We start from the raw sequence: 11,597 nt of genomic DNA, 5'->3' as shown, positions 1-11,597 counted from the left end.
CCAGTTGATAACGTGAGAGTCTAATAAACCACACGGTGTCCCTGAGTTTTAGTTATTTTAGATGTCAACAAGACATTACAGCCATGACTGCTTCTTCTTCTTCCATTAATAGAAATAAGGAAATAAGCCCACTTCTTCGATTATGTTGGGGAGGGGAAATTAGCCTACGGACAGAGAATGTCTAATAAGTAGACGAGCTCTGCTACGGATCTAAAGAGCAACGTCTTGCACAATAATTTGCACTAGTCATAATGACCTTTGATATATCTTTACCTTTCATTCTGTCTAGTCAAAACTGAATTAAAGATATCTGCAATTGTCATTTAAGATGTGTGACGAGTTGAATATTGTTTTCAATGACGTGATGACAGATATCTGTAATTCAGTTTTGCCTAGTCAAAATTAAATTACAGATATCTCTATCTGACGTTTCGACTAGTCACAATTACGTTACAGATATTTTGAATGACAATTACAACTATCCAAAATGTAATTGCGACTAGTCAGAAAGACGTTGTTGATATCTACAATGTAAATTCCAGATAGTCAAACTTAGCGGATAAATGTTCAAATGGCTTGCCATACATATGCCTACTAATTAAGCTTTCTGTTACACAAATAGTGCCTTGGCTTCATTCTTTTTGCATTATGGTGCTGCAGAGAATAGTGAAAACATTGCCAAACATTCTATCTGATATGCGTAATTCTACGGGTGTTAGAGATCTTAAAAGAATGTTTAAAAACTACTGCTACAATTATCTCCACCTATAATTCACATACAGATTATATGAGTACAATGAATTTAGAATCACAACTATGCTTTACCGTATACTCTGAAGTTATTTCTCTTACACAAGCACATCAGTCTCCGTAGAGACCGTCAAAAATTGCCATTGCCGACTATATTTCAAGTCGTCAAGGCGGGGTATTGGGTAAAGTTTTCAACTAGCAATAATCGCGCCTCGGATAAACCTCATAGGCTACGATACTGCCACTGCGCAAAGCTGACGTCTCAGATGCTTCTTTCAAGTGTTGAACAGAGCCGCTTGCACTCACAGTGACGGGTTTAAAAAACGCCATCATTAAAATACTTGTATCATATATACACCTACTTTACATGCACATATGTGAACACAAATGCACTGGAAAAAAAATCACAGACATAAACATCTTAAATTTAGAATCAATGAATGAAATCGCAGTGCATGCTGGGACAATGAGACTGATGTGATGTCATAGAACGCAAACTCCGTTTCCTGGTTTAGGCTGGTCAAAATAATAGTGTACTTTAACATATGCTTAGAAAATAAGAAAGTGTAGCAGTCGGTTAGGATACAAAGACAAAAAACGCTTAACAGTGTCACCTAAATGTCGAGTGACAGTGACTTGCAGAATCATGCGCGGAAATATAGCCTAGCCTACCTTTTGAAGGTGGCCTATTCTTTGTTTTTCTGATGCTTCTAAATGAAGAGACAGTAAAACAGGCATAACCTAGCCTACCGGGACGTTCGGCGCAAACACAGAACATCCTGTGACAATGGAAACGGCACGTATGTTTTCTGGTCATAGGTCAATGCTATCGGCTATAATTAAATATGATTACAAAAATCAGTTAGGTATAAAATCAAAACTTAATAACAGGCTGTCAGCTAAAGCAATGTTCAATCGGATAATTAGATCATGAGATCCGTATTCTAAATGGTGAAACAATTTAATTTGAAATAGGCCTACTAAAAATATTTTTTATTATGGTGGAGAAAGTAGACCTAATGTTTCAGTAGAAACCTTACAAAGCGTGACGCGTCACTTATACTCAAAAAACGTTGTAGATAGGCCTATCGCGGAATAAAGACACACATGAGGAGGTTGCTATATTTCAGACGGGCATAGGCTACTTGAAGAGAGAGCTCCAAAAGAGAACGAGGACAAAACTGATCAGAGTTTCAGAAATCTACCTGTCCAAAGAACGTTCGACCACACGTGAACAACAGGCAGTGCGGCCGAGGTGTGAGGTCCTCCCTCTCGTTCGTCGCTATCAGCAGTACACGTCAGCGCACAAGCAAAGAGAGAGCGCTTCTTTTTCACAGATTGAGGGACCCCACCATAAGGTGGGGCATCAAAAAATTCATATCTACTCATAGTGGTCCTTCCCACGGAAATCTTTAGTAAAAGGCGAAAGATTTATACGATATGAAGAGAACCATGAGTGTTCTGCCAGTCTGGACCATGACTTCAGCTAGCCACCGCCGGCGACACAGGTCACTATCAGAGTTACAGGTAGCCTAAACACCACGCACAGACCTTCAAAGTACTGCTTTACCTTCATGCAAATGTTGAAGTTATCAGCATACGGCCTACTCATTTTCAGAAGTGGCCCATGAAAAGTATTTTTCCCCCCTTTTTTTTTCTTTTCAAAAGCCAGAAAACCCACAAAGCATGCTGGGAAGCTGCCGTACATTGGCTACTAGACGAGAACCTCTTGGGGGTTTCGTTCATTATTATGCTGGGTTTAATGCGGTTCAGGGTCAGACAATGATGTTTCAGTAGAGGGCTTTAAAAGTTCCTATGGATAGAGTAGATCCTCACTATAGCCTGGTGTTCATATGAAATCACAACAATTTGGTCAAACGCAATATATTTGACAGATTAAATGTGTGACTTATTATGAAGTGAGAGCTGAAGAGAAAATGGATCAGAGTTTGCGAAAGGTGCCTGTTGACTGCTGCGGCCAGCAGGGGCGCTCTAACAGGCAGAGAGAGAAAAGCTTACAGCACCTGGTATTCCCAGGCGGTCTCCCATCCAAGTACTAACCAGGCCCGACGCTGCTTAGCTTCCGAGATCGGACGAGATCGGGCGTGCTCAGCGTGGTATGGCCGTAAGCAAGTGCACACCGACAAAGTTGACCTGATAAACCTCCAGCAGCCGGGCATAAGAGCTCCCGGTATGATTTCAGGCTTGAGCCACTTACTCATTCAGAAAAAAAGCTGTATCGCGGAATAAAGACACACATGAGGAGGTTGCTATATTTCAGACGGGCATAGGCTACTTGAAGAGAGAGCTCCAAAAGAGAACGAGGACAACAAAACTGATCAGAGTTTCAGAAATCTACCTGTCCAAAGAACGTTCGACCACACGTGAACAACAGGCAGTGCGGCCGAGGTGTGAGGTCCTCCCTCTCGTTCGTCGCTATCAGCAGTACACGTCAGCGCACAAGCAAAGAGAGGGCGCTTCTTTTTCACAGATCGAGGGACCCCACCATAAGGTGGGGCATCAAAAAATTCATATCTACTCATAGTGGTCCTTTCCACGGAAATCTTTAGTAAAAGGCGAAAGATTTATACGATATGAAGAGAACCATGAGTGTTCTGCCAGTCTGGACCATGACTTCAGCTAGCCACCGCCAGCGACACAGGTCACTATCAGAGTTACAGGTAGCCTAAACACCACGCACAGACCTTCAAAGTACTGCTTTACCTTCATGCAAATGTTGAAGTTATCAGCATACGGCCTACTCATTTTCAGAAGTGGCCCATGAAAAGTATTTTTCCCCCTTTTTTTTTTTTTTCAAAAGCCAGAAAACCCACAAAGCATGCTGGGAAGCTGCCGTACATTGGCTACTAGACGAGAACCTCTTGGGGGTTTCGTTCATTATTATGCTGGGTTTAATGCGGTTCAGGGTCAGACAATGATGTTTCAGTAGAAGGCTTTAAAAGTTCCTATGGATAGAGTAGATCCTCACTATAGCCTGGTGTTCATATGAAATCACAACAATTTGGTCAAACGCAATATATTTGACAGATTAAATGTGTGACTTATTATGAAGTGAGAGCTGAAGAGAAAATGGATCAGAGTTTGCGAAAGGTGCCTGTTGACTGCTGCGGCCAGCAGGGGCGCTCTAACAGGCAGAGAGAGAAAAGCTTACAGCACCTGGTATTCCCAGGCGGTCTCCCATCCAAGTACTAACCAGGCCCGACGCTGCTTAGCTTCCGAGATCGGACGAGATCGGGCGTGCTCAGCGTGGTATGGCCGTAAAGCAAGTGCACACCGACAAAGTTGACCTGATAAACCTCCAGCAGCCGGGCATAAGAGCTCCCGGTATGATTTCAGGCTTGAGCCACTTACTCATTCAGAAAAAAAGCTGTATCGCGGAATAAAGACACACATGAGGAGGTTGCTATATTTCAGACGGGCATAGGCTACTTGAAGAGAGAGCTCCAAAAGAGAACGAGGACAAAACTGATCAGAGTTTCAGAAATCTACCTGTCCAAAGAACGCTCGACCACACGCGAACAACAGGCAGTGCGGCCGAGGTGTGAGGTCCTCCCTCTCGCTCGTCGCTATCAGCAGTACACGCCAGCGACAAAGCAAAGAGAGGGCGCTTTTTTTTCACAGATTGAGGGACCCCACCATAAGGTGGGGCATCAAAAAATTCATATCTACTCATAGTGGTCCTTTCCACGGAAATCTTTAGTAAAAGGCGAAAGATTTATACGATATGAAGAGAACCATGAGTGTTCTGCCAGTCTGGACCATGACTTCAGCTAGCCACCGCCAGCGACACAGGTCACTATCAGAGTTACAGGTAGCCTAAACACCACGCACAGACCTTCAAAGTACTGCTTTACCTTCATGCAAATGTTGAAGCTATCAGCATACGGCCTACTCATTTTCAGAAGTGGCCCATGAAAAGTATTTTTCCCCCCTTTTTTTTCTTTTCAAAAGCCAGAAAACCCACAAAGCATGCTGGGAAGCTGCCGTACATTGGCTACTAGGACGAAACCTCTTGGGGGTTTCTGCTTCATTATTATGCTGGGTTTAATGCGGTTCAGGGTCAGACAATGATGTTTCAGTAGAAGGCTTTAAAAGTTCCTATGGATAGAGTAGATCCTCACTATAGCCTGGTGTTCATATGAAATCACAACAATTTGGTCAAACGCAATATATTTGACAGATTAAATGTGTGACTTATTATGAAGTGAGAGCTGAAGAGAAAATGGATCAGAGTTTGCGAAAGGTGCCTGTTGACTGCTGCGGACAGCAGGGCGCTCTAACAGGCAGAGAGAGAAAAAACTTACAGCACCTGGTATTCCCAGGCGGTCTCCCATCCAAGTACTAACCAGGCCCGACGCTGCTTAGCTTCCGAGATCGGACGAGATCGGGCGTGCTCAGCGTGGTATGGCCGTAAAGCAAGCACACACCGACAAAGTTGACCTGATAAACCTCCAGCAGCCGGGCATAAGAGCTCCCGGTATGATTTCAGGCTTGAGCCACTTACTCATTCAGAAAAAAGCTGTATCGCTGAATAAAGACACACATGAGGAGGTTGCTATATTTCAGACGGGCATAGGCTACTTGAAGAGAGAGCTCCAAAAGAGAACGAGGACAAAAAACTGATCAGAGTTTCAGAAATCTACCTGTCCAAAGAACGTTCGACCACACGTGAACAACAGGCAGTGCGGCCGAGGTGTGAGGTCCTCCCTCTCGTTCGTCGCTATCAGCAGTACACGCCAGCGCACAAGCAAAGAGAGGGCGCTTCTTTTTCACAGATCGAGGGACCCCACCATAAGGTGGGGCATCAAAAAATTCATATCTACTCATAGTGGTCCTTTCCACGGAAATCTTTAGTAAAAGGCGAAGATTTATACGATATGAAGAGAACCATGAGTGTTCTGCCAGTCTGGACCATGACTTCAGCTAGCCACCGCCAGCGACACAGGTCACTATCAGAGTTACAGGTAGCCTAAACACCACGCACAGACCTTCAAAGTACTGCTTTACCTTCATGCAAATGTTGAAGTTATCAGCATACGGCCTACTCATTTTCAGAAGTGGCCCATGAAAAGTATTTTTCCCCCTTTTTTTTTCTTTTCAAAAGCCAGAAAACCCACAAAGCATGCTGGGAAGCTGCCGTACATTGGCTACTAGACGAGAACCTCTTGGGGGTTTCGTTCATTATTATGCTGGGTTTAATGCGGTTCAGGGTCAGACAATGATGTTTCAGTAGAAGGCTTTAAAAGTTCCTATGGATAGAGTAGATCCTCACTATAGCCTGGTGTTCATATGAAATCACAACAATTTGGTCAAACGCAATATATTTGACAGATTAAATGTGTGACTTATTATGAAGTGAGAGCTGAAGAGAAAATGGATCAGAGTTTGCGAAAGGTGCCTGTTGACTGCTGCGGCCAGCAGGGGCGCTCTAACAGGCAGAGAGAGAAAAGCTTACAGCACCTGGTATTCCCAGGCGGTCTCCCATCCAAGTACTAACCAGGCCCGACGCTGCTTAGCTTCCGAGATCGGACGAGATCGGGCGTGCTCAGCGTGGTATGGCCGTAAGCAAGTGCACACCGACAAAGTTGACCTGATAAACCTCCAGCAGCCGGGCATAAGAGCTCCCGGTATGATTTCAGGCTTGAGCCACTTACTCATTCAGAAAAAAAGCTGTATCGCGGAATAAAGACACACATGAGGAGGTTGCTATATTTCAGACGGGCATAGGCTACTTGAAGAGAGAGCTCCAAAAGAGAACGAGGACAAAACTGATCAGAGTTTCAGAAATCTACCTGTCCAAAGAACGTTCGACCACACGTGAACAACAGGCAGTGCGGCCGAGGTGTGAGGTCCTCCCTCTCGTTCGTCGCTATCAGCAGTACACGTCGGCGCACAAGCAAAGAGAGAGCGCTTCTTTTTCACAGATCGAGGGACCCCACCATAAGGTGGGGCATCAAAAAATTCATATCTACTCATAGTGGTCCTTTCCACGGAAATCTTTAGTAAAAGGCGAAAAGATTTATAATGATATGAAGAGAACCATGAGTGTTCTGCCAGTCTGGACCATGACTTCAGCTAGCCACCGCCAGCGACACAGGTCACTATCAGAGTTACAGGTAGCCTAAACACCACGCACAGACCTTCAAAGTACTGCTTTACCTTCATGCAAATGTTGAAGTTATCAGCATACGGCCTACTCATTTTCAGAAGTGGCCCATGAAAAGTATTTTTCCCCCTTTTTTTTTTTTCAAAAGCCAGAAAACCCACAAAGCATGCTGGGAAGCTGCCGTACATTGGCTACTAGACGAGAACCTCTTTGGGGTTTCGTTCATTATTATGCTGGGTTTAATGCGGTTCAGGGTCAGACAATGATGTTTCAGTAGAAGGCTTTAAAAGTTCCTATGGATAGAGTAGATCCTCACTATAGCCTGGTGTTCATATGAAATCACAACAATTTGGTCAAACGCAATATATTTGACAGATTAAATGTGTGACTTATTATGAAGTGAGAGCTGAAGAGAAAAATGGATCAGAGTTTGCGAAAGGTGCCTGTTGACTGCTGCGACCAGCAGGGGCTTCTAACAGGCAGAGAGAGAAAAAGCTTACAGCACCTGGTATTCCCAGGCGGTCTCCCATCCAAGTACTAACCAGGCCCGACGCTGCTTAGCTTCCGAGATCGGACGAGATCGGGCGTGCTCAGCGTGGTATGGCCGTAAGCAAGTGCACACCGACAAAGTTGACCTGATAAACCTCCAGCAGCCGGGCATAAGAGCTCCCGGTATGATTTCAGGCTTGAGCCACTTACTCATTCAGAAAAAAGCTGTATCGCGAATAAAGACACACATGAGGAGGTTGCTATATTTCAGACGGGCATAGGCTACTTGAAGAGAGAGCTCCAAAAGAGAACGAGGACAAAACTGATCAGAGTTTCAGAAATCTACCTGTCCAAAGAACGTTCGACCACACGTGAACAACAGGCAGTGCGGCCGAGGTGTGAGGTCCTCCCTCTCGTTCGTCGCTATCAGCAGTACACGTCGGTGCACAAGCAAAGAGAGAGCTTCTTTTTTCACAGATCGAGGGACCCCACCATAAGGTGGGGCATCAAAAATTCATATCTACTCATAGTGGTCCTTTCCACGGAAATCTTTAGTAAAAGGCGAAAGATTTATAATGATATGAAGAGAACCATGAGTGTTCTGCCAGTCTGGACCATGACTTCAGCTAGCCACCGCCAGCACACACAGGTCACTATCAGAGTTACAGGTAGCCTAAACACCACGCACAGACCTTCAAAGTACTGCTTTACCTTCATGCAAATGTTGAAGTTATCAGCATACGGCCTACTCATTTTCAGAAGTGGCCCATGAAAAGTATTTTTCCCCCTTTTTTTTTTTTCAAAAGCCAGAAAACCCACAAAGCATGCTGGGAAGCTGCCGTACATTGGCTACTAGACGAGAACCTCTTGGGGGTTTCGTTCATTATTATGCTGGGTTTAATGCGGTTCAGGGTCAGACAATGATGTTTCAGTAGAAGGCTTTAAAAGTTCCTATGGATAGAGTAGATCCTCACTATAGCCTGGTGTTCATATGAAATCACAACAATTTGGTCAAACGCAATATATTTGACAGATTAAATGTGTGACTTATTATGAAGTGAGAGCTGAAGAGAAAATGGATCAGAGTTTGCGAAAGGTGCCTGTTGACTGCTGCGGCCAGCAGGGGCGCTCTAACAGGCAGAGAGAGAAAAGCTTACAGCACCTGGTATTCCCAGGCGGTCTCCCATCCAAGTACTAACCAGGCCCGACGCTGCTTAGCTTCCGAGATCGGACGAGATCGGGCGTGCTCAGCGTGGTATGGCCGTAAGCAAGTGCACACCGACAAAGTTGACCTGATAAACCTCCAGCAGCCGGGCATAAGAGCTCCCGGTATGATTTCAGGCTTGAGCCACTTACTCATTCAGAAAAAAAAGCTGTATCGCGGAATAAAGACACACATGAGGAGGTTGCTATATTTCAGACGGGCATAGGCTACTTGAAGAGAGAGCTCCAAAAGAGAACGAGGACAAAACTGATCAGAGTTTCAGAAATCTACCTGTCCAAAGAACGTTCGACCACACGTGAACAACAGGCAGTGCGGCCGAGGTGTGAGGTCCTCCCTCTCGCTTAGTCCGCTATCAGCAGTACACGTCGGCGCACAAGCAAAGAGAGGGCGCTTCTTTTTCACAGATCGAGGGACCCCACCATAAGGTGGGGCATCAAAAAATTCATATCTACTCATAGTGGTCCTTTCCACGGAAATCTTTAGTAAAAGGCGAAAGATTTATACGATATGAAGAGAACCATGAGTGTTCTGCCAGTCTGGACCATGACTTCAGCTAGCCACCGCCAGCGACACAGGTCACTATCAGAGTTACAGGTAGCCTAAACACCACGCACAGACCTTCAAAGTACTGCTTTACCTTCATGCAAATGTTGAAGTTATCAGCATACGGCCTACTCATTTTCAGAAGTGGCCCATGAAAAGTATTTTTCCCCCCTTTTTTTTTCTTTTCAAAAGCCAGAAAACCCACAAAGCATGCTGGGAAGCTGCCGTACATTGGCTACTAGACGAGAACCTCTTGGGGGTTTCATTCATTATCATGCCCAGAGCCACCCCACAAAGCATGCTGGGAAAGAATGTTAGACAGGATCTTAACATTTTACTAGGCTACTTAAATTACATTTTTTTTCTGAATGCTTAAACACAACTGTGATTCTTATAGTACACTTTCTAAAACTATTAATACTTATAGCAAAACCACTCACTGAGTTCGCAAAACTAAAAAACACTGCTTTGCACTCAGTTTGCAATTTTGTAACATACACTTTGCACAACTGTAGGCACAATTCACTGCACGGCACTCTTTTTGCAGCACTGTAAACAATTCACTGCTTTACACTCAATTTCCAAATGATCAACACACTCCTGGCAAATCATACACATGTATGGCTATTATTTACACTATTTTGCCAACTTTCTGGCACACTTTCTCATGTGAAAACTGTTTTAGATAATTAGTTCACTTTGCAATCAGCCTAAGCACTATAAATAAGGCACAGGTAATGTACAATGGGTACAATGGAGTGAGCAGCAAGAGTGAGAAGAGAAAGAAATAGCCCTTTTACAGACAAAAAAAAACAGTCTACATGTGGGGATATTGTCATGTCAGGCCTCGATACGTCATTCCAGAATGTATTTTTCCTGGTGCCTTGGACTAGGACATTGCATGTGATGTAGACAGAATTTTGAGAGAGACGACCCGATGTAGACTGATTTGTTTTGTCTCAGTGAAATTGCTATTTTGTGTTTTGACTTGGAAAAACACACTTGTGTTTGTTTTGATGTAAATACTTTAAGTTTGGATCCCTGTATGTTTACAGAACTATGACAAAAGTATGACCTCAAACTGACATAGTCTAACTTGTGCACAGAGAAAGCAAAAGCCAGATGTGTTTTTTATTCAGACCATCAGTGTGTAGTTGGCACATTCTGTGCTTACTATTGTGATGGCTTGTGTTTATGGTTTGATACGAAAACATCATTTTTACGAAGGTGTGAAGAGTTAAGCAAGGTGTGTTAGCTTTTGCAAGAGAACTACAATGTTTTGCTGATTGGGTGAAAGGTTTTCCTATTTGTGTGTAGAGTTTTGCAAAAAACGCCATAGTTACAAAAAAATGTGCTTAAGCAATCAGAAAAAACTGTAATGAAATCAACTAAATATCATAGTGGCCAAGTAGATTAGTGACAAAAATTACATACATTTAAGCAATTTAGTGAAATGTTGGGAGACACATTTATGTCTATAAAACAGCTTTGGAAAAATATAAAGTGCATGCTTGCTGTTCTTAACATAGCTAACATGATTTAGTCCACATACAAAGTAAAGCGTTTAAAAACTGTTTTTTTGTTTTTTTAATCATACAAATTGTTCACATGTTGATTCATGGTCATTCTTTTTATGATTTCATTCTAAAATCATTTTGTTTATCAGAAACAGTTGCAGAGAGCAAATGGATCCACACACAAAGAGATTGACAGAATTTTGGGGTTCATCATGTCATTTCAACTCAATGTGATTCTTGAAAAAATAACTTGAGAAGTAAATGCAAGACTAAAATAACTTGCATCGACCTGGCTGAAGGTGTCACATGTTACATTACCCTTTTCAGGAACCGTTCAGCATGTGGTATTACGTACACTACCGGTCAAAAGTTTGGGGTCACTTAGAAATTTCCATTCCACTCCATTATACACAGAATACCCGCTGAGATCAGTTGCATTGGCAAGCAATTTTCAGATCACATTATGTGCTTACATAATTGCAAAAGGGTTCTCAACTGTTGTAGAAAGAAATTACTGATCTGGAATATCTACATTGGCACAAATGTACATTCTGTTTATTAATCTGATATTATTTTAACAGGTTAACTGAGTAAACATTGGAGAACCATTTTGCAATGATGTAAACATAATCTGAAAACTGCTGCCCTGATTAAGAAAAGCAATGCAACTGCTCTTAACTAATATTCTGTGTACATTACAGTAAAACACAAGCTTCTATATGACCTCAAACTTTCAACCTGTATAGTACACGTAAGGCTGATAAGACAGCTTTGTGCACAATTCCATTTCACAAGAAAAGCAACTCCATCATGCGATGGAGTATCAAAAAATCACTACAAACTCATATTGGACCTCTCCACGGAAATCTTTAGTAAAAGGCGAAAGATTTATAAGATGTGAAGAGAACCATGAGTGTTCTGTCTAATTCTAACGAGACTTCATTAA

At 43.0% G+C, this 11,597-nt stretch overlaps 15 non-coding genes across 15 annotated transcripts; all 15 read right to left on the bottom strand.

Moving 5' to 3' along the window:
- Nucleotides 1-865: 865 nt before the first annotated feature.
- Nucleotides 866-1,006, bottom strand: LOC125311095. The gene has a single exon (XR_007196423.1). It is a non-coding gene; the product is annotated as a U4 spliceosomal RNA (small nuclear RNA).
- A 1,089-nt stretch (nt 1,007-2,095) lies between these two features.
- On the bottom strand, nt 2,096-2,210 carry LOC125311113. The gene has a single exon (XR_007196440.1). It is a non-coding gene; the product is annotated as a U5 spliceosomal RNA (small nuclear RNA).
- A 552-nt stretch (nt 2,211-2,762) lies between these two features.
- LOC125311111 lies at nt 2,763-2,881 on the bottom strand. Its single transcript, XR_007196438.1, has one exon. It is a non-coding gene; the product is annotated as a 5S ribosomal RNA (ribosomal RNA).
- A 368-nt stretch (nt 2,882-3,249) lies between these two features.
- On the bottom strand, nt 3,250-3,364 carry LOC125311112. The gene has a single exon (XR_007196439.1). It is a non-coding gene; the product is annotated as a U5 spliceosomal RNA (small nuclear RNA).
- Nucleotides 3,365-3,915: 551 nt separating this feature from the next.
- Nucleotides 3,916-4,034, bottom strand: LOC125311084. The gene has a single exon (XR_007196415.1). It is a non-coding gene; the product is annotated as a 5S ribosomal RNA (ribosomal RNA).
- Nucleotides 4,035-4,400: 366 nt separating this feature from the next.
- Nucleotides 4,401-4,515, bottom strand: LOC125311110. The gene has a single exon (XR_007196437.1). It is a non-coding gene; the product is annotated as a U5 spliceosomal RNA (small nuclear RNA).
- Nucleotides 4,516-5,068: 553 nt separating this feature from the next.
- LOC125311122 lies at nt 5,069-5,187 on the bottom strand. Its single transcript, XR_007196448.1, has one exon. It is a non-coding gene; the product is annotated as a 5S ribosomal RNA (ribosomal RNA).
- Nucleotides 5,188-5,554: 367 nt separating this feature from the next.
- LOC125311116 lies at nt 5,555-5,668 on the bottom strand. Its single transcript, XR_007196443.1, has one exon. It is a non-coding gene; the product is annotated as a U5 spliceosomal RNA (small nuclear RNA).
- Nucleotides 5,669-6,219: 551 nt separating this feature from the next.
- On the bottom strand, nt 6,220-6,338 carry LOC125311099. The gene has a single exon (XR_007196427.1). It is a non-coding gene; the product is annotated as a 5S ribosomal RNA (ribosomal RNA).
- A 365-nt stretch (nt 6,339-6,703) lies between these two features.
- LOC125311117 lies at nt 6,704-6,820 on the bottom strand. Its single transcript, XR_007196444.1, has one exon. It is a non-coding gene; the product is annotated as a U5 spliceosomal RNA (small nuclear RNA).
- Nucleotides 6,821-7,370: 550 nt separating this feature from the next.
- LOC125311088 lies at nt 7,371-7,489 on the bottom strand. Its single transcript, XR_007196419.1, has one exon. It is a non-coding gene; the product is annotated as a 5S ribosomal RNA (ribosomal RNA).
- A 362-nt stretch (nt 7,490-7,851) lies between these two features.
- Nucleotides 7,852-7,966, bottom strand: LOC125311115. Its single transcript, XR_007196442.1, has one exon. It is a non-coding gene; the product is annotated as a U5 spliceosomal RNA (small nuclear RNA).
- Nucleotides 7,967-8,516: 550 nt separating this feature from the next.
- LOC125311083 lies at nt 8,517-8,635 on the bottom strand. Its single transcript, XR_007196414.1, has one exon. It is a non-coding gene; the product is annotated as a 5S ribosomal RNA (ribosomal RNA).
- Nucleotides 8,636-9,003: 368 nt separating this feature from the next.
- LOC125311109 lies at nt 9,004-9,118 on the bottom strand. The gene has a single exon (XR_007196436.1). It is a non-coding gene; the product is annotated as a U5 spliceosomal RNA (small nuclear RNA).
- A 2,335-nt stretch (nt 9,119-11,453) lies between these two features.
- LOC125311114 lies at nt 11,454-11,568 on the bottom strand. The gene has a single exon (XR_007196441.1). It is a non-coding gene; the product is annotated as a U5 spliceosomal RNA (small nuclear RNA).
- Nucleotides 11,569-11,597: the final 29 nt, after the last annotated feature.

This window comes from Alosa alosa, chromosome 17 (assembly GCF_017589495.1).
Source record: "Alosa alosa isolate M-15738 ecotype Scorff River chromosome 17, AALO_Geno_1.1, whole genome shotgun sequence".
NCBI lineage: Eukaryota > Metazoa > Chordata > Actinopteri > Clupeiformes > Clupeidae > Alosa > Alosa alosa.
The sequence above is the reverse complement of the archived record's forward strand: the minus strand, read 5'-3'. Positions and strand labels throughout refer to the sequence as shown.